Genomic DNA, 21,135 nt, shown 5'->3' with positions numbered 1-21,135 from the left:
TGGCCCACATGACATTCAAATTCTGCAGAAACTAAGTTTTGGGATTTTTAAACTGGTTGTACCTCTCCTGGTTGCAAAGAAAACTTCCCAAATATGAAATGACTAAGTCAACACAATGTTGTCTTCCTGAGTCTGCAGGCAGCCTGAAATAACGGCTCTTAGGCTATGGCTACACTGCAGAATGTAGCTACCTGTCTCAGTGAGAAGTTCTGGCACCAGGGAGCTGTCACAGCCTCTCTGTGCTGCCAATGGCTTTTACTGTAGCAGGAAAAGGGAGTATATAACATTTATATTCCAGCCCATGGCCCATAACTGCAAATGAAATTCAGTTCTCACCCCTGCATGATTTGACTTTCCTAGTTTAGGTCCCAGCAGTTGCCTAGTGACTTTTTCTGAGGTGGAAAGGGGGTGAAAATGATTTTGGTCTTGGCCCCAAGGTTCAGAAACCTCTGGCCTAAAGAATGGAACAGACCACTTCAGAAAACAAAGGACCTTGGCATGTAATGCAATGTCTTATTTCCATATGCTTCTTCCTCCTTAGTGTTATTTCTGTCCAGACTGTACCAAATCCATTTCTGTTTCCATCTCTACTCTGGGAATGTATCACTTTAATGGATAATGTCTGAGGGGGGCAACAAATTTTTCCCAACACAAAGCCCCACCCTCAAGCTTTGTGCTGGGCATTAAGGACCAGATGCCCAAAGATAGCAAGATGCCTAAACTCCAGATTTAGGCACCACTGGAATCCACAAAACCCCTGCTCAGCTAGTGCCTAACATCACTTGACAAATGAATTTGTCCTGCAAAAGTTTCTCAGGCACCTAAGTTTCTGGCTCTGAGCATGTGCACTGCAGCATCACTAGGTGTCTGAACACCTGGCTCCTACCTAAGCCCCACTGCTCTACAAAGGGGGGAAAAGGCACTCTCCACCTACCTTGCCTGAAGCTGTTTGAATTCGGCCCAATGACTTTTCAGCCTGATGGGCAGGGCACCCACACGAGCTAGGAAGGAAAGGCCCACTCTCCCTTATCCAATGACGAGCTATACCCAGCAGAACAGCTTTAATAGGACACACTGAGGAAGACATCTATCAGAGTAACCCCAGTTCAGTGGTTAGGAAATTCTCCCGAAGTGCAGAGAACCCTCTTCTAATCCTCTCTTCCCCTCAGGCAAAAGACAGAATTGAATGTGGGTCTGCCCCTGTCCCAACCCTAGAAAAATACGCTAACCCCCAGGTCAAAACGTATGAGGCACCACCTCCACTTCCCCCGTCTTTGCAGTTACCCAATACTCACAAGAAACAGCTTAGGGGCACCTAAACTGTTTGACACCAGAAGAGGGATTCTTGTCCATAGAGCACATTCCTTATCTTCCACGGCCTAGTTTAGGGAAGGAGCTGCTTAGCATACAGAATTTGATGGCTCCCATTCTCATTTTTACCAGTTTAAGTTCAGTTGCACAAAGGATTGCACACAGGGTCTAACTATTTTTAATGACAGCAGATACTGAGATGGAAAAAGTTAGTGGTTTATAACCACACCCATTATCACAAATTAAGAGATACTAATATTCTTAAATCAAACTTGGTTCTCAGACAATGTAAGAAAAACACTGCTTATCTGTGAATTTTTATTATCCGTAAAAATAGTGTACAGTGAAATCAATGTTTGCCAACATTTACCATTCAGTCAAATCCTTCCTAGCCTACTTATAGACAAGAGTAGAATGCCCCTTCAGGAACGGGGTGCAGGCTCCTGCCTCACCCTAGAAAAGCAAACAATGTAAGTGGTACCAAGGAATTTATGCAGCACCATTCCAAATTTTTTTTCCCCCTCCCCGGGGGGAGGGAAGGAAGAGTGCAAAACATTTCTCCCTCCACTCCATGATGTAATTTAGATGAAGGTAAAAATCTACCTGAGAAAAGGCACGCGGTTTATTCTCACATGTATCAAAGCCCAAAGTACAATAAAACTGAGTAATGTAGCTTTAACTTCTCATTTACTGGCTTGCAACAGACATCAACATTCAAATCCAATGACTATTGGTACAGGATGTCAACATAGTTTTGCATGATACACGTAATGTTTTAATGCTTCATTTACAAAGCAACTGAACTTTAAAAGGTCTTGCATCTTGTTGAACAGTAATTTTATAAAATCATGTAAGTGACTGAATTTTCTCATTGTGCATTAAAAACTGCCATGATTTACATTTAATTCTTCCTGGAGATAGCAGGATCTTCTGGCATGATACCCTTTTCTGCTACTTTCATCAAACCTAGATCAAGGAGCAAATCCCAGAGTGACATTTTGGAATATGATGCATGTGAGGTACTGGGGTTCCCAAAAAGATCTCACCTTTTGAAGGTTGAAATCTTTCAGTTTTGCTCCAACTTTCTTCTATTTGATGCCTGATGCTAGAGGAGCTTATTTTCTTACCATTCTAGTAGAAATACATTTAGCAACCGTATCTGAGAACAGTCTGGCGGTATTCTATATTAGACTCACCCCATAGGAGAAAGACAGATAATGCATCTTTAAATCATGGATCTAAAAAAATGTAGCAAAAATGTACTCCTCAGATCCCCTAATATAAATTATAAGTCTTCTTTCAGAATGGCTAATATACCATTTACCAAATAGACTGCTGCAATATCACCCACTTCTCTAAACTGTTCTCAGAGGCGGCACATTTTTTCCACCTCTAGGAGGCACATGAGCAGAATGACTTGGCTAAAACTAGCATCGTTTTAGCTCACCCTTTGAACGCTTCATCAAAAGGTCTCTGCATACTACATAGGTTTTTCTTAAAACTCCACTGTGGAAGAGTTAGAAACAGATTGCTTCCTTCACACTTCTGAAGCACTACATAGTCATTAATAGTTTTGTATTGCCCCAGTAATTGCTCAAGCACAGAGAGGGGAATCCCATTTGTCTGGGCCATAGTGTTTGAGTTGGTGCAATGGAAGGGTATTTTGCCTTTGCAGTTCTTGTAAAGTATAAGCAGCTGTAAAGGAATAGCTGAAGTAACTGCAGACTTGACATGCAATGGCCAGCACTTCATTCTTTTCTGAACAAAGATGAGGATGTGAACTACTGCATCAAGAATGTGTACAAAGCATGGCACATGGAAGTATCCCCCTTCCTTAATGGCACATACGTCTGATAATGGGACTAATGTGGTAATAAATCCTGCTAAAAGTGAGCAAGGGGAAAGCCATTCTGCAATTTCACCAATACACAATGGATTGTAGGGGTTTTCAAAATTTCAGTGTTGCATGTTGCCCAATGTTGGGCTGTAGTCTGTAGCAAAGTGTCTGGCTACCTGCTACCACAGGTAACTGAAGAGGAAGAGATACCCAATGAGCTGATACACAGTCCATGGTCTGACCACTAGTCCACATTTCAGTGGTCAGATGGATCTTCCTCACCTTTGACATCCTCAATGCCTTGGACACTGCAATATGAGTTTTGTACAACTATGGTATTGCCTTAGCCAAAAAAAGTAGGTTTTGCTAGGTATTTGCCACTTGAGAATTCCATTAGTGCCTGAAAGCCCTCTACCCTGACAAATGAAAAGGGCTGCAGACCCACTACTAGCATTATTGCCAGTTTTGTATTAAGCATGGGGATTGTAGGATGGTTTTTCTTATAGTTTGATGTGTCTTTAAGTGGAGGTTGTGTCAGTCGCTGGGTAGTTTGCCTGTGTATCTTTTTTCATTCTGCTTCCCTCCCTTCCTAACACCAAAAGGCATACTGGATGTTATGCCACTGACTGGAGTATCTGTGGACCCCACTTTATCAGATGTTATGACCTGTCTCCTCCATCTCTTTCCCTACTGCATTAGGGCTTAGTTGCTGAATGCAGCAGAGATGTTTCTCCCACATTATGGCATGGTTATTTTTCAAGAGGTTTCTTAAAGCAGAAGTTCCCAGGTGTGCCTCTCTTCCACACAAAACATAGCATTGCTACCATCTTTCTGCTCAAGAGAAAAGAGTTCCACACCAATGCATTGGTCTTATCATGCGGTTGGGCAGTGGTGCATAAAAACAAACTTCTTTCCCCATCAGCATAAACAGAACCCAGGCTGTGGTTTAAGTCTAGTTTTCTCTTGTGACCACAACTCCTACGATGACTGGTGAATTTTGCTTTCTTACAAATGTCTGATATTTTTGCTTCCTCAGTGCTTTCATGGATTAATACCACCACCTGACCTTCCTCTTTCACTTCCTGAATGAAATTGCACTCAAAAGGGGGAAGCCTCATTACTATGATTTTCTGCATTAATTGGTACTCTCGCCATCTTTCTACATAGGGTGCCTGGGTTTTCCATTGCCCATTTTATTACTGTTCAGGGCATACACTTTTTCCAAGTAATATCAAAGTGTACTTTATTTCTTTGTTGTGCTTTTATCTCCTTCAGAGGAAACTGGCTAGCCACTGGGAGTTTTTTCCAACCCCCCTCCCCCAAGCTTATTGGTTGTTGCCCTTAATATTTTCTTTATTGAGTAGGGGAGCCTCTCCTGATAAACAGTGGGGGAAAAATAGATCTTATGTTACACTTTTAAAGTATGCTCTATTTCCCTTCAGCCACCATAATCTCCTGAGAAGTCATGTCGGAAAACAGAAGATGTTAAATCTGACTGATTCTAGCAAAACTGAATTTTCTCTTCTTTGATCCCACATGCAGTTTCCCTATTATAAGACAGCTTTGGTTTCACTAGAGGGAGCTGGGTCTACAATTTTGGAAAGATCTTCAGATTTCCACAAAACATGATTGCTTCTTTTAAAACAGTGAGCAGAGACCGACTGGTTCTGTGCCATGTGAAGTTTCAGAAATATTAACTACCAAACAATCCCACAAACTATTTCAGAAGCATAAACCTGGTAACATTTTTTGTTGTTAAAATCTTGGTATCTTCAGGTGTCAGACTTCTTCCAGTGATACTATCCACACTTGTCAGGTGATACAAAAATTCCACCATATCACTAAAAAGGGAAAACAAACTAAATAAAATGGCTTATTTTACATGAGAAACTGAATCCACAAAGGGAAAAAAAAAGTGTTACAAGACATTTTACATTTTATTCTTAAGCAAGCGAAGCTATTCCACCTGAAAGTGTGCCTTTATGGTGGAAATAGTTGGTAGATTTATCCAATAGAGAAATTTAAAATAAGATCTTATTTCAGAAGCTAGATCCATAGAGTTTTTCAGCAACAAAATCAGGTTCAGAATAGGATCATAAAGACCCCAATAAATTACAATTCAATCCACATTTAAAGTACAATACTTATACATGTATAAGTTCTCTGGTTCATAAATTTAAGTTAAAAAACAAACAGTGCAAGCAATATGCTCAGCCCATAGAAGGAAGGCACACTGACATTTCACAGACACCTCTACAGATTAGAGGAGGGCAGTGTTGATTAATTCCAAGGCTAATTACGATTACTGACATATTAAGGGCCTTGGAAAGAGGAGGGATGTCCTTTCAGTTCAGGACAAATTGAGATCAGCTCCTGACCAAGTTAAGCCTATAGATATCTGTGAAATGAGAAACCCAAAATTACCAATACAAGGCACTTTTCAACAACAAAGGGTGCATTTTCTTCAAGTACATACCTGAATAACTAAATGCATCTGCTCCTACATTTTCCACCATTTCACTGTTCAAAAAAAGATTCAGTTAGTAAATCATTCATTTTTAATTCTTAGATTAGGCAAGGAAATGTGCCAACGTCATTCAATGGGCAAGTAACAGCTATTCATCCTTTCATATAAGACTTCAATAAGCCGTAGTATTAAATATATACTATATCCGTATAAGCATTCTGCAAATTCTGTTGAGTTGCATGTGTAACACCATGATTACACATCCCTTTCTTATCCTAAAATATCTGCTTTTCTGGCTCACATATAATTTGGCACCTTTGTAAGGCTGGGTAAACAACAAGCAAACAAATGTGATCATGACACTAGACTACTAAAATTCCTATTTTCCCATCCTTCAGAGATTAGAACCAGAGGGAACTCCCAATGCAGAAGTTAATTCTCAGCCTATGATGAACAATAAAAATCCTAAATGGGCCTAAAAAACAGCAGGCATTACTAAATTAAAGGCCTACATCCAGGCCACTTTTATTGCACTGTCAGGTATTCAATGCATTTTAATCTATTACTGCAACAGAAATGGAAACTGAAGTGGCCTCATCCTAGATTGAAATATCAAATATTTCATGAACAATCAATCACGCAGTATATCCTATTAGGAAAGAAAGCACACAAACCAAACCATTTAAGTACATAAAATGAGCCACTGATCATGCAACAGCCCATGCATCACCACAAGTTCAGAAATCAGACTGAAGTGGGGAATAACAGTGCAGTTTTAGAAGAAAACAAAGGCAAGAACCATGCCTTGTGGAAAACAGAAAATGAGGATACAATAGGCAAATTTTCAGTCAATACATGAAATCTACCAAGTAAACAAAATCTACTTGTTTGAAATACTACTTTCACACAGCTCTAGTATTTAGAAAAAGCAATATGAATCATGGTTGTCTAATCTCAGAAGCCAGATCCGTATGAGTTTTTCATCAAGGAATCAGGTTCGGGATAGTATCATCATTGATCAGACCAGAATTACTCATACTTCATCAATATCAACCTTTATTAGAATACATACCTTTAATATTGAGTCAGCCTTCAGAGATCTCTGCAACAAGACAAATTGCACAGTAGTTCGGTGAAATTGAATACTCCAAGGGTTAGTATGTTCATTTATTATTTTAAAGAAGTATTTCCCTAGAGCAACTGTGATGAGGAGGTCACACTTTCCCACTAGTCTGCTACCTGTCCAGATGCAGGAGTTGACTGCACAGGAAGTTAGGATTATGTAAATACTTTACATGTAAACACTTTACAGATGCAGTATGGATTACACCAACTCAGAAATTTGATATTGGCATTTTATTTATGAAGGTTAGCTTTAGAAATCTCAGATGTGCTCCTGGAAGTGGAAAAAGTATGAATGCCAACGTAAGGGTCCAGCAGTTAAGCTACAGGGCCTAGTCAATTCTTGTCCCTAAGGATCTGCCCATGCTTTTGGCCTCTATATATGCAGGCTGTCTGCCATAGGGCTTTTCCTCCTGATCTGGTTCAATGCTGTATGCAGATACTCCACTCATTAAGTCCACAATACTGTATTTTAACTAATCTTCAAACCTCCTGACTAAGCAGACATTCTGATAATTATCAATGGTATTTGAGAGTTTAACTCTTTAGTTCTTTTGAAAATCCCAGCCTAGTTACTATTCTTCACTAAAGGGAGTGTTCTGGGAATTATGGTATTTGACCCCTCCTACTATAATTTCCCAGATTTGCCAAAAGAATCCGGAGCAAAGTGTCCAGAATGCAGCACACCAACAAGCCTTGCCAGGAATTCTGGGATAGGTTTCCAGACAGCAATGTACCACAGTGCAGCACAGCCCCAAGTGTGAACACTACATAACTGCATGTACAGCTAGTACAGCACAAAAATGACAATTTGAGTAACTGCATCAATTGACAGATACTTTTCTAGTGGTAGCAGTAAACATGTCTAAGTAGTGCACAGAACAGAGGTGTAACCAGGTTAACTCTTCTGAATGCTAGTGGTCTCATCTCAGAAGCCAGATCCGTATAAAATTTCTCATCAGCAAGTCAGGTTCGGGATAGGTTCATCACTGACAGACCACTTATTTTTGAAGACACTTTTTGGTATACTGGAACACTATACCAAAATGAACATGTGAACTGTAACTCAGTTTAGATACTATCCTAGAATGAAATTATTTCTCAACAAGTTGAACAGTGCCCTTTATCCAATTGGGCCAGATACCTTTATCAATACAAGGCTCTGCAACTTATAGATACAATAGAGTCTGTTGGAAGAAAAAAAATCGCTTTTCTAAAAAAAAATAAATTTTTTATATATATATATATAAGCCCTGACAAAGGAAAGCACTTAACAGATCCGTCCCCATTACATGTCTTGTCTTGATTTAAAAAAGATTGGAACTGCTTATACACCTCTGACCCGATATAACACGAATTCGGATAGAACGCAGTAAAGCAGCGCTCGCGCGCAGGAAGGGAGGGGTGCGTGCTCTGGCAGATCAAAGCAAGTTTGATATAATGCAGTTTCACCTATAACGTGCAAGTTTTTTTGGCTCCCAAGGACAGCGTTCTATTGGGGTAGAGGTGTATAAGCTAGAACTATCTAAACCACTTCTTTTATAGAATAAGAGGCAGGAATGTATAGGCAGTTCATAAGAAAGACTACTCAAAGGTTCAATTGACAAAGCCAGAGCTTACTCCATATCTTAGCTATGTCCCACACTTTACAGTATTTGAAAGTATTATTTGTGCTTTGAAGTTTAATATATTGTGTTGTGTCAAAATAGTCAAAAAAGTGTATTTTTCAATTGTTTTAAGTTAAGAATACCTGTTTTAGTAGTACTAGAGTCGCAAGTAGTTTTATATCCCAACTGCGCTGTCAGTTATTCATTCATTGATTCATTATCCACTGGATACTTGCTAATAAGTCACACTAGAAATAAGGATAAAGTAACCATTTAAATTGTTACTAATAAATATTGCATAATACAGCATTTTGAAAGTGACTTAACAAAACAAGTTACATTCCCCTCAAGCATTTTCAGGAAAGGGAAATACTAGATACTCTTGTTAACCAGCATAAAAGCTATAAAAAACTGGCCCAAAGTTTGCACCATTCAGGGTCACTGGCCAAGACCCTGAAAAACCACAGCTAGTTTGCCTATAAGTGAGCATATTTTTATTAAAACCACACACCACAATACATGTTCATTTTCTCTGATAGATTTGAATTCACCACCAACAAAAATCGTTGAGTAGGTCAGTTTTGTTCCCACCCTCTTAAGAGTTGAGAACACTAAACTTCTATCCTGAGTTAGATAATTCAGGTTAATTGACAATACATTAACATGGTTGTAAAGCCTAGTGGGGCAACTCCACAAATGGATATGGTTTACAATCAAAATAAACTACACCACCACATCTACTCCCATGAATCTCGCAACTGTTCACAATGTCAAGATGGACCACGTGATACCTCACAGGACTGAAAGCAACAATTTTACCTCAACTATTCAGTTAAATATGGATTAATTAAATCAAAATGCATTAAAGTCTAGATTTTTGCCAATCCATTTATCCCCATCTTAATATTTATTCCTCCACTTGACCATTCACAAACATACTTCTGTCTTAAATATTCAGGAACATCCACAACTGTACATCATATAGTCTTCTAGAACTGTTGATGTTTTCATGAAGGGCTGCAGTTAAAATTAAACAGAAGAAGGTCAGATTTCAATGTAGAAAAATCCATAGCAAATTCAAGTTTTATAATATGGGAATACTTATGCTGTCTTTGTTGTGATACAACACTAAGTCATATTGCACCATAAAAACTGTTTAAAAAAAGAGTAAGACGTTCCCTGCCCCAAAGAATTTATAATCTAAGTCAGTCAAAACAAAGCTTCAGCTCATGTGTCAGAGAAAAAGTTTACATCTAATCAATAGACACTCAAAATTAACATGGTGTAGTATGCTAACCTGAAGTATTGTCTACCTATGCGATGACGGGATTTCTGAAAAACCAAGTCATATCAGACATACACTTAGGCCCCAATCCTGCAAACACTTATGCACAAAATAACTCAATAGGACTAGCCACATATGTAAAGCTATTCATGCTCAGATACTTGCAGGATCGAGGCCCTAATTACTGCAGATGACAGTCAACTACCTGGCTTAGTCCATATGGCCAATTCACATATTAACCTTAAAGGTATGTCTAACACTACCACAGCACAGCTGCAGCCACATCTCTTTAGTGTAGACATTTACTACAGTGACAGACGGAGTTTTTCCCATTGCTGTAACAAGTCCATCCCCTCGAAAGGCAGTAACAAGGTCAACACAAGAATTCCTGTCAACCCATCTACAGTGGGGGTTAGGTCAACCTAAGTACATTGCATAGGGTGTGAAATTTTTCCCAGCCCTGAGCAATGTAGCTAGGTTGACCTAAATTTTAGGTGTATAACATGTCTAAAAACAAACATAGAACAACATAGTGCCAGGATAAACAGGTGCTCCAGAGTCCAGAATATAGCATACAGTGTTGGTAATAGCACCAAAGTGCTTTAATCTACTAAGAACAAGTAAGCAGAAGCAGTAAGATGCTAGAGAGCTGATAAATGGAAGATTATATGAAATGAGTCCACTAATTTACTGTAGCTATCTTTTCGTTCCGCTCTACCCAGTAATACTGTGACAAAGTAATTGACTCTCTGGCACATACGTAAGAGGGAATTACTTTCAAATAGATGAAGACGTGGAGAGCGTACTATGCAACTGAAGCACTTTGGAGTGTTCAATCTTGACCAAAACCAAAGACATAGTGCCCTTTCCAGCCCAACCAAATTCAAAATATTCTCAGAGTCATACCTTAATTATTCTGCACAACTTCCAGGATATCACCATGAAGTTTATCTCCATAGTTCCTAGAATAAACAAAATTGCAACAGAACTAGTTATATGCACTACCTACTTGAAATACAGACAGTTGAAAAAAGTGTTAAAAGTAATTTCAGCTAATATAACGAGTCCCCACGCTAATTTTTGCAGATTTACAAAGTGTTCCGTTGCTGTGTAAAAGACCAGCACAAACATGGCAACTAATTATACAAAAAACATTGTCAAACACAATCTTAAGAGATAGACACAATAGTAGCGGGCTTAACAAAAGTGGCTGTGTGTTATTTAAAAGTTCACATGTCCCTTTAAGCAGCAGAGTCACCTATCTGTTTTGTTATTATGTAAAAAGTTTGTTAAAACAAGTTTGTGCTTCTACCTTGGTTCCTGCTCTTGGCAAATTCTGTGGGGCTGTTTAGTCTTCTATATAGTCTTGTCTCCCAATTGACAGGCCACAGAAATGTGTAATTGACAATAATAAGTACACAACCTACTTAATTAAGGATGTTTCAACTACATATCTTAAACTGGGCAATGTTACAGATTAATTGTTGGAGGGTGTCCTGTTACAGCTGAATAATCTTAATTCAGAAGTTTTATACACTAGTGGTTCCACATTTTGGTGTTCACAACCCAGCTGCCTCAATATTCAATCAAAGCAGCCCACCAAACTCTCCCAAATCAATACAACCACCTCCCAATTGCTTGTTGGAGCCCTTCCTCTCCCAAGGCTGCTGCTGTAGCACCCCTCGTTGTCCTTCAGGAGTCCAGAGAGCCTTAGCTGCTGAAGCTCTGGGCTTTCTGTTCCTTTGCCACCCCGCTCCTCCAAGCCAGTTCCACATCTAAGAGTACTAGGCCAATTCGAGTGAGACGATATCAGAGTTGGAATATGTGTAACTCATCTTGATTGTAGTTTCAAATCCCTAGAGTTAAAGATTAATCAGTAATATTCCAAAAACTAAGATTCCCAGCTGACTTCAGTTTGTGTACTGCTCTGGTTATAGGTATAGTAATTCAAGCATCAGCCACAAAATTATACTGGGTGGGAGTCGTGACTGTACAATTGCACTGAAAGGGGATTTCAATATGAAATACCGCAACAACCATAAGGATTAGGAATTAAAGCTATCAGTTTATAGCATTCATTTATAGCCACGGAGGATCCATGAAATAGCCCATTTAAATTGATTGAGATGCTTTTAAATAGCTACCTTTATACATTTTCAACTTAATATGACTACAGCAACACATTTACATGATTAAAGCAAGTTTATTGCGCACACACAGCTACTAGTACCATATTAGGGATGCTTGGGCAAGCGTGAACTCCACACATCATACAGCTGAGCAGTAACAGATCAGTTTCACAGGACCAGAGATTAGCATAAAACGGCCCCTTGTTTGGCTGAGAACACTAACCGCTGGATGTCGCGGAGAACAGCTCAGGCCCCGAATAGGAAGAAGAGGGACGAACTACCTGGTGCTGCACAGGAGCAGACTGTTGTCCAGGCCAAGTTTATTTCGCGCTCCCTTTGCGGCGCGGCACAGCACGTGGCGCTGCGCGGTTTCTTGGCGCCGCCACGAACGCAGCACCCTGCCCCCGCTCCGCAAGGCTCGAGACAGAGGCCGGACCCACCGCCCAAGCCACATTCCACGCGGATCAGCCTCGCCGCGCCCAATCACGCAGCGTCTCTATGAGCTACTGAGCCCGCCGACCCCGGCATGCACTGCGCCACCTGCAAGAGGCGGCTCAGAGGAGCGGTGCATTTTGGGACTTGTCGTCCCCGCAGCCCTCATCCGGCCGCTGCCGCGAGTCACACAACCCGGCCTCGGCAGGTGCAGCCGGCAGTTCCGCCAGCGCCGGGGGAAATGCAGCAAGAGCTCCCAGAGAAACCTAAAACGCAGTCTCCCGAGAATAGGGACCGGATCGGACCAGACCAGCCCGTTCCCTCCCCGGGCGCAGGACACCCCAGACTCACCCACTACTTGAACCACCATCTCTGACTCTCCGCAGGAAAAAGGGAGGGAACATCCCCCAGAGACTGTTATATAGCAGCTGCCTGAACCAGAGCGAGGCCGACTCCTCCCCTACCCGCCCATTGGGCAGCGCGCACAGGGGCGGAGTTTTGTGCGGGAGTGGAGTCCCGATTACCTCGTCGTGCAACCGAAGCCACGCCCCTCGCTCCCGGAGCGCGCATCGTAGCGGCGCGAAGATTCAGCGCAGCAGAGCCGGCGCGCGCAGGGTGAGGGTCCAGTGCTTCGCTCCGCCCAGAGCTTGGGTACTGGCACTGCATTGACAAACTGTGGTTCAGTCTGCAGCGCCGCAGAAGAGCCCGTGATGCTCCAAAGCGTGTCCTTCCCACCAGGGCCGGTTCTAGGTTTTTTGCTGCCCTAAGCAAAAAATTTTTTGGCTGCCCCCCCACCCCAACCCTGGGCTCTCCCCCTCACCCCCTGCCACCCCAACCCTGGGCTCTTCCCCCCCCCCCCGCAGCTGCCCCAGCACTGGGCTTCGCCCCACCAGCGCGGACTCTGCCCGCTCCCCACTTGCCTCCAGCCAGTCCAGCGCTGGCCGGGTTGGGGTAAGCAGCGGGGCTCCCGGGCCACGACTCAGCCCAGGGTCCCTCCAGCCGGGGCTCCCGCCTCCAGGACCGGCCGGGACCGGGGAGGATAGAGCTGGGGGACCGCCCTGGCAGGGGGCTGAAGAGCCAGGGCAGGGCAGCCCCAGAGGGAGCAGAGCCCTGGAGAGCGGGACACAGGTCCCGCATGGCAGCGCCCTGCCCTCTATGACCCCGCCCCTGCTGCAGCTCCTGGCCGCCCTGCCACAGTCCCTGGGCAGCTCTGGCCGCTTCACCCAGCCCCGGCTGCAGCGCTGGGGGGCGGCCGCCCTGCGGCACCTGCAGGCGGCTCCGTGTGCCCCGAGGGATGGCCCCCAGCCCGAGTGTCCCGCGCTTGGAGCCCGCCCGGCCATAAGGTGCGGGCGCTGCTCCCTGACATGAACTGCAGCGGCCCCAGAGTGCCCCCGGTGCAGGACGCGCTGCTGCTGCCAGGGCCGGCTCTAGGCTTTTGCCGCCCAAGCGCAAAAAAAAAAAAAAAAAAAAAAAGGCCTGCTGGAATGCCGACCCTGAAAATGTGCTGCACCAAGCACCTGCATGGTTTGCTGGTGCCGGCTCTGCTTCCCACCTGCAGAAGTTGGGCCAATAAAAGTTATGACTTGACCTCCCTCCCTTGTGGCTCTCAGAGTGCATGAGAAAAAATTATTAAACAGAATCTATTTGTGCATTGTCTAATTAGTGCCAGAATAGTGTTTGTTAGGGTTATGGCAGCATTTTCAGCTGTGGCAGCCTAAGTGAGGAAAGAAGATAAAGTTTTTTCTCAACAATTGCATGGTCAAACTATTGTGATTTTTTTTTATGTGAAAAAAGGGACAGTACATGACCTGAAATGCTTAGAAGGTAAGAATCACTGTTGCTGCTTAAATTGCTATAACTGCCCCTACTTGTGTTTTACATAGCTTCAGCATTAAGAAACTGTGATCATTACCTGTGGTTGATCTCACACTTGGTAAGGCAACTCCCATCCTTTCATGTATTTATACCTACTCCTGTATTTTCCACTCCATGCATCTGATGAAGTGGGTTCTAGCCCACAAAAGCTTATGCCCAAATAAATTTGTTAGTCTCTAAGGTGCCACAAGGACTCCTCGTTGTTACAAATTTTCTTGTTGATCAGCTTTGCCTCTCTCTTACAGACACAGGGAGAAGGTGAACATGGGCTGTGTTTGAATCTGAGGTAACAGTGCATCCTCCTGTAGCATAGTTAAGAGGGTGCTATGAAAAGACACAATGTGAATGGAAATAGGCTTAAAGATGAATTTTTAGTAATTTCCCTGCTGGTTCTTGTATATTTTTCAAAGTAGGTATGAAAACACTGAGGTATGTGGCTGGGTTTCTTTCAAATAGTAAATATATCTATGAATTGTGTACTCTGTCTACGTTATAGAGGCATTACAATTTTAAGGCAAGCTTCACAGGCTCTTTATTATAATGCTTGCATTCTTTAATATTTTATATACCAGCCAAAATAAGCACATAAATGCCAGTTGGCCAAAGGGAGGACCATCCCCCTAAATAAACAGCACTAAGGCCAAAAGTTTAAAACTTGTGTTCCTAAACTTACATAAAAATCCAGCGTCTTCAGTGGTAGTTTTGAAAGTGCAGATCTCTTACTTATTTAGGTGCCGAAATAGGGATTTAGTTATCTAACTTTTCTTGAATGGAATTGATTACTTCAGGATTATGAAATTTAGTATTCTTATTTTCAGTACATTTTCTAATTTATTTTTAAATATTCCTAGTGATGGGTTTCCACTAATTCACAAGGGAGGCCACTCAGCAGTCTAATAAGTTGCACGGTCAGTCACTATAATATTTCAGGACTAGATCACTCAGCCCTTACATGGATGACTATTTATCCACAAAAACAATCCCACTGAAGACAGTAGGCCTACTTGTGTAACTGCTCATAATTGCAATGGGGGGGGGAGAAGAGAAAGGGCATGGATCAGTGCTCGCATCGCACTCCCCATCAGTACCAGTACCAAACTGGGGAAGCTAATGATTCAAACAGCACTCCAAATTCGGTGATGAATCCTAGTCATGTGCCACCTGAGGCACATTGTGCCTTCTCTAAGAAGTGCAATGGATCCACATCCACAATCACTCCCAAAGCACTTTTCCTGATATTGTAAAATCCCTTTCTTTATTTGAATCTATTATCCTTGGTGACCTCCTTACATGATCCTAAATTATTGTTCTCCATGCCTGGTGTTTACACCTTTCATATACTTGTAGAATGGTTAATACATCCCTGTTTAATAACTTGGCTAAGCTATATAATAGACAGTTATTTTAATCATTCTTCACCTGTTAATCTGTTCAGCACCTGGCTATTGATCAAATTTCCTGACACTGAAGTAATAAATATTTCAGGTGTTGTCTCAACTGAGTCATACACAGAGAGATTATAATTTGTTACTCCAGAACATGATGTCTTCTTGTATGCAGCATAAAATCATATTGATATTCTTTATTTGTTGCTGCCATCCTACATCATACACTATAGTCTTATTTCCTTCTTTGTCCCCCCCAGTCACTGCTGGAAGGCTACTTTCCAGGTTTGACCCACCCACTAAATATCTGTTTTCAGATTATTATTCCCCACCTGTATTAACTTGCATTTTCCTAAGGTGAATCTCTTTTTATTTGCTGCCTAATAAAGAGACCTATAAAGGTTAGAAATATAGTTATATGTCCACAATGCCTCCTACTTAAGTATTATTATGCTGAAGAGTATTGATAGCTGCCAGTCAGGAATTGCTCTAGCTATAGACAAACTAGGCCACAGCCTAGCACAGCAGATTTTTGAGATGGAGGCTGGTGGGGCTGCCTTGGGCAGGGGCCATCCCCTAACAGGCACTCCAAGCAGCAGCCCCCAGCTGGGCTGCTGGGGAAGCACTCCTGCCCCCTCCCCAACCACTCCCTGCCCCCAGTAAGATCATGGCTCAGGCACTGAGTGGCTCAGGGCTGCTCCTAGCAGCACCACGAGTGCTCCTGGGGCTTCAGACACAAATACAATGACTCGCCCTGTTCCCTGTCAGCATGTGGGCTCTGCCATGGCTGCCTCTGCCACTTCAACCCCACTGTGGCTGGGTTCTGGAGGTGCTACCACAGTGTGGGATAGGGAAGGTGTGGGCTGAGGGTGCAGAGGCTGGGCAGGAGTTGAGCATGGGGGACTGCATAGGCCATGCAGACTGGGATGGCCTGGGGGGGTGTGTGTGGAGTGCAGGAGACCAGGCAGGTGGCTTTGGGATGGCATGGAGGGCTGGGAGCAGGGGGCTAAGATGGGGCTGTGGTAGGCTGGGGCTGTAGGGGCTAAGATAGGGCTGTGGTGGCTGAGATCCAGTGATCCTCACTCTGTCCAGTAGGAAGGAGCCTGCTGCTCCCTGTACAAGGGGTGATCTTCTAACAAATGGTAACATCTACTACAACTGTAGTATCACTCCTTCACAAAAACATCCTGTTTATGCAAATTCCCTTCAGTATTTCTAAGATGTGGCTCCACTATTGTCTTCCACCCAACTTTACTAACTATCAATCACAGCTGAGACTATCCTCTTATGTCTTTTAATCGGAGCATCTTTAGTTTTATAGCACTGTCTAGATATATGTGGAAAGGTTAGGGGGACCATCCCCACCCATCTACACCTAGCATTAACTCTTCCTCCTGCTAAAGTCTCCCTAGTTGGATAAATGTTAGCCCTCATTTGTAATGCAGCAATTAAGGAGGAAGATTTAGCTATGCAAGGTCTCTTCAAGAAGAAGTTACTGATAATATTCTTACAGTACTTAATACCCACTGTTGTCAGATGCTACCAGTGTGGTGCTCTGCTCAATGTTGATAACAGTCAGCTGCATGTGTGTTCCCTCTGTGTGCTGCCCCAGCTCTGTGCAGATAGCTGACACAGCAGACTCCAAGAAAACCCAATTACCACAGACTCTAGTAAGGTACGAAGGCACCTGGGCCAGGTTTATTGTTGAAGAGAAACAGTCTCCAGCTCCCTGAATCAGAGATCCAAGGTGCAGCTAGCTTGTACTTATGCTCTTCCTGACAATGGACCAGCTCAGGCAGTGGCGGGACTTTTCCCTGCCCTGTAGGCCAGACAGAGATACCGCCCCAGGGATGCATTCTTATACACAGGTACAAACAAGTTACACATCACTCCTGACTTATTGAGGTGCAACCCCTCTATGTAGCAAGGTACAACCCCACTACAAAGTAAGGTACCGCCTCTCACCTTGTACATGTTGGTTTGAACAAAAACAACTCTATCCATCATATTACCCTTTTGGTCCTGTCATTGGGATGGGTCAGCTTGTTCCTTGTTATCTGTGTGGAATGTACAAGTATACAAATGTTCTGATATCTGGTGTCCAGTATCTTTTAGGTATGTCTCTTTTTGCAGCATCAGCCCTTTCCTTTCCAGCTTCTGTGAGCAGGGCCTGCCTCTGGCTCACAGCTTAACTTTGCTTTATGTTAGCAAAGTCTTGATCATTACTTTAGTTCAGGCCTTAGGCCTCATACTGGGCCTCTGATACTAAGGTTTATATCTCAGGGCCTCCTCTTACTACACCCACCCCCGACACCTCAAACTACACTATCTGGAAAATTCCTCATCTCTCCATTTCCTCAGGTTAGGAGTATCAGCACTATAAATCAAGATCTTATCCACTAAATTTTCTCCAGTGTAAATGAAAGATAAATTAGTCCCATTATCCCTTGAGACTATATGCTTCCTCCATTTATGAAACATTTTGGGAATCTGCACACTAAATTTTGTTAATGCTAACCCTCCATCTCTTTCCTTAACATAAAATAACCCATCTGTAGTACACTGTCAGAGATGTAAAATATTTAACACCTTTCCTAACCAAAACATCCAATCCACTTAAAATATAAAAGGGAGGCTCAACTAAAAGCAAATTCTAAAATAGCTTAGGTAAAAAATATATGTCTGTAAAATCACCAATTTTGGGGCAGGCTTAAGGGGAGCCCTGCATAGACTATCGCACCACTTGGTCAATTTAACCTCGAGACATATCACCCATTCCAATCCAGGGGTTGATTCTCGCCTCCAGATATTTTTCAAACTGACCTGGTTGCACATAGTCGATACTCTCGCTATCTAATTTCCAATTCTCCTTAGGGTTAATCACATAAGTCTTATGTTTAGGTAATATGTGAAACCCTTTTGTCTTCTTAACATTGACCTGTAAACTAGTAGTCATACAAAATCAGTCTAAAATCTCAAGATTTTTACGCCTCCCCTGATAAGAACTACTTAAAATTGCCACATCGTCAGCAAATGCCAATGATGTAATACTATTTCCCTGAACATAAAACCCAGACCCCACTGATTCTAATTTAAACTAATAAGGGATCTATAGCTATATTAAATAAAATTGGAGACAAAGGATCTCCTTGTTTTACCCAGCTCTGTATAAAAATGGACTCAGTACTATCATCACCAACCTATACCTTAGTAGTGCAATTACTATACAAATCCCTAATAACTTCTATAAAATGTTCACTAACGCCAAACCTCTTAAGGCCAGATATAATATGCCTTTGTCCAACAGAATCAAAGGCTTTGGCCAAATCAACAAAATAGCTAACTCGTCCCCATTCTGTTTCACTCTCAATTTAAATGATCTAAAATTAAAATATTCCCCTCACACCCTGGGGCTGAAATAAATCCCTTTTGTCTGTTACATATTTTAACTGCAGTTGTCAATCTCTTGGCTAACATTTTTGTATACAGTCTAATCCAAATAGATCCAATGGTCAACTGTCTCCAAGAGGACAGTTTAGCCAATTCTTCCTCATCCTGTACCTTGGGGATTAAAACTGTTCTATTTTCTTTAGAATAAATAAGGATCTGCATATAAAAAAATATTGAAAGTGTGAGAATTTGAGAGTCAAAATTAAATATTTCCCATAAATAATTAATAGTTACCCTGTCAGGGCCTGGGGCACTAGTTTTACGAATAATTCACGAGGCCTTCCCAACTTCCTCCATAGAGATCGACTCAGTAATAAATTATCTGCATTCTCAACGTCTACTGAGCGGCTCAGCCCGCTGCCGGTCTAGGGTTCTGTCTGCCGGCTCCTGCCAGACGGGGTCCCAGCTGCTGGCCCCGCTCAGCTGCTGCCGGCTGGGGGTTCCGTTTACTCAGGCTGGCAGCGGGCTGAGCAGGGCTGGCAGCAGAGACCCCAGCTGGCAAGGGGCCAGCCCCCAGAACGGCGGTGGGCTGAGCGGCTCAGCCTGCTGCCGGTCTGGGGTTCCATCCACGGGCTCTTGCCAGCTGGGGTCCTGGCCGCCAGCCCTGCTCAGCCTGCTGCCGGTTCCCTTCACCCAGGCTGGCAGCAGGCTGAGTGGGGCCAGTGGCCAGGACCCTGGCTGGCAGCAGTGTGCCAGTAAAAAAAAACTGCTCACATGCCACCTTTGGCACGTGTGCTGCAGGTTGCCAACCCCTGATTTACACAATTCCTCTACCATCCCTCGACCAACAGAAGCCATATGAGCTTCTCTCAATAACTTTTCGATTTCCTCCAGACTACCTAACGTCTGCTCAGCCTTTCTACTTTGTCTACCTTGCCTACACAGTGTAACCACATTATCCACCGATGGAGTCTCTCAGAATTTTTTCCCTAGGGGAATATACACTTATCACAAACTCCTTCATTACTTAAAATCAACAATATCCTTACTAACCCTCTTAGCCAACTTATGTCTTATCTGAAATTTGTTTATTAGTTTTAGTCCCTAATTCACTCTATACACATTTGTATTTCTCTTACCTGCATATTTACTCTCTAATCGGGTAAGAAGTTCAACTTCTTGTTCAGTCCATATTTGAGAGTGAGTAGACTCACTAACAACCTTCCTAACCACCTTACTTTCCCTCCTTTGCTCATTTCTAACTTCAGGATGCCTATGTCTAGTATGTTGGCTCAGTCCTGACTTAGTGTGGCAAGCCGACCCACAGAGCAAACAGGCATAACCCATATCCGGGGTGGCCACGTTCTTGGGCACACACTGGGGTAGTGGCAAGCTATATTATGGGACTGCGTGTTTACCACTTTTTTTGCATACAACTCTAATGGCCGTACTCTTATGGACTACGTTGGTATGTTTAGCCTACTTACCAAAGGTTGCTAAAGTCTGTGGGCATGTAGAACAACATTCAACAAAATATTCTAAATAAAAAAATATTTAATCCTTCCATGAGCTGGTATTTTGTAAATTATCTGCATTATTAAAAACAGTAGTTAAATTAGTGCTGAAGTGTCTAATCTCATTAAAATACAGATCATCCAAAGTACCTAAATATTTAAAACTAGGATTAAAATTGTCCACATCCAAATTCTTAAAAAGCTATTCATAAAAACAACAAATCATCAACCTGGTCCTCACCTAACCAGCCAAAATTCTCCACTCCCATATCATCTCAGTCTAGTGAGGCAACCACTCAAAAAGTGTTTTATGCATCAGTCCAGCAACCCAAAATTAGTCCCCTAACATATTTGACACTGCCTGCTGGGACATCAAAACCAGCAGCGGGGGTGTTGTTTACCTGGTCCAGCGCCACTACAGTATGAATATTAAAAATTTTTCCTTATGAAGAAAAGGACTACCCTTCACAGGGGGAGGCTATATCTTACCAGGGGGATTCACCCATGCCTGGAGGAGGCTACCCTTGCCAGGGGGAGCAGATTTTCTTGGGGCTGCCCACCCCACCATAAGGGGGGGTTCACCCTTGCCATTCTGCCTGGCGATCCATGCCAGTTATTGACTCATCATGAGGTGGTGGTGGTGGGACTTGCCATCCAGAGGCTTTCCTCACTGAGTGGTCTCTGTCAGCTTAATGTTGAGTCCTAATGGGAGTGTGAAAGAGGGCTCAGATCTTGGCAGAGATTGCCCCTTGCGGTAGGGTTTGCATCCTTCTCCAACTCA

At 42.8% G+C, this 21,135-nt stretch overlaps 1 long non-coding RNA gene and 3 other non-coding genes across 5 annotated transcripts; all 4 read right to left on the bottom strand.

Moving 5' to 3' along the window:
* Positions 1–1,981: 1,981 nt before the first annotated feature.
* LOC112102123 lies at positions 1,982–12,592 on the bottom strand. Of its 2 annotated transcripts, none has more exons than XR_002907721.2 (7): positions 12,542–12,592; positions 10,536–10,591; positions 9,284–9,361; positions 8,488–8,592; positions 6,688–6,717; positions 5,625–5,668; positions 1,982–4,989 (listed from the first exon to the last, which is right to left on the bottom strand). It is a non-coding gene; the product is annotated as an uncharacterized LOC112102123 (long non-coding RNA). The 2 variants fall into 2 exon arrangements; XR_002907722.3 differs by lacking the exon at positions 12,542–12,592 and adding an exon at positions 11,982–12,008.
* On the bottom strand, positions 5,185–5,253 carry LOC112102140. The gene has a single exon (XR_002907725.2). It is a non-coding gene; the product is annotated as a small nucleolar RNA SNORD50 (small nucleolar RNA).
* On the bottom strand, positions 6,567–6,635 carry LOC112102138. The gene has a single exon (XR_002907723.1). It is a non-coding gene; the product is annotated as a small nucleolar RNA SNORD50 (small nucleolar RNA).
* LOC112102139 lies at positions 7,663–7,732 on the bottom strand. Its single transcript, XR_002907724.1, has one exon. It is a non-coding gene; the product is annotated as a small nucleolar RNA SNORD50 (small nucleolar RNA).
* Positions 12,593–21,135: the final 8,543 nt, after the last annotated feature.

Source organism: Terrapene carolina, unplaced genomic scaffold (genome assembly GCF_002925995.2).
Source record: "Terrapene carolina triunguis isolate 2854851 unplaced genomic scaffold, T_m_triunguis-2.0 Scaffold42, whole genome shotgun sequence".
Classification (NCBI taxonomy): domain Eukaryota; kingdom Metazoa; phylum Chordata; order Testudines; family Emydidae; genus Terrapene; species Terrapene triunguis.
The sequence above is the reverse complement of the archived record's forward strand: the minus strand, read 5'-3'. Positions and strand labels throughout refer to the sequence as shown.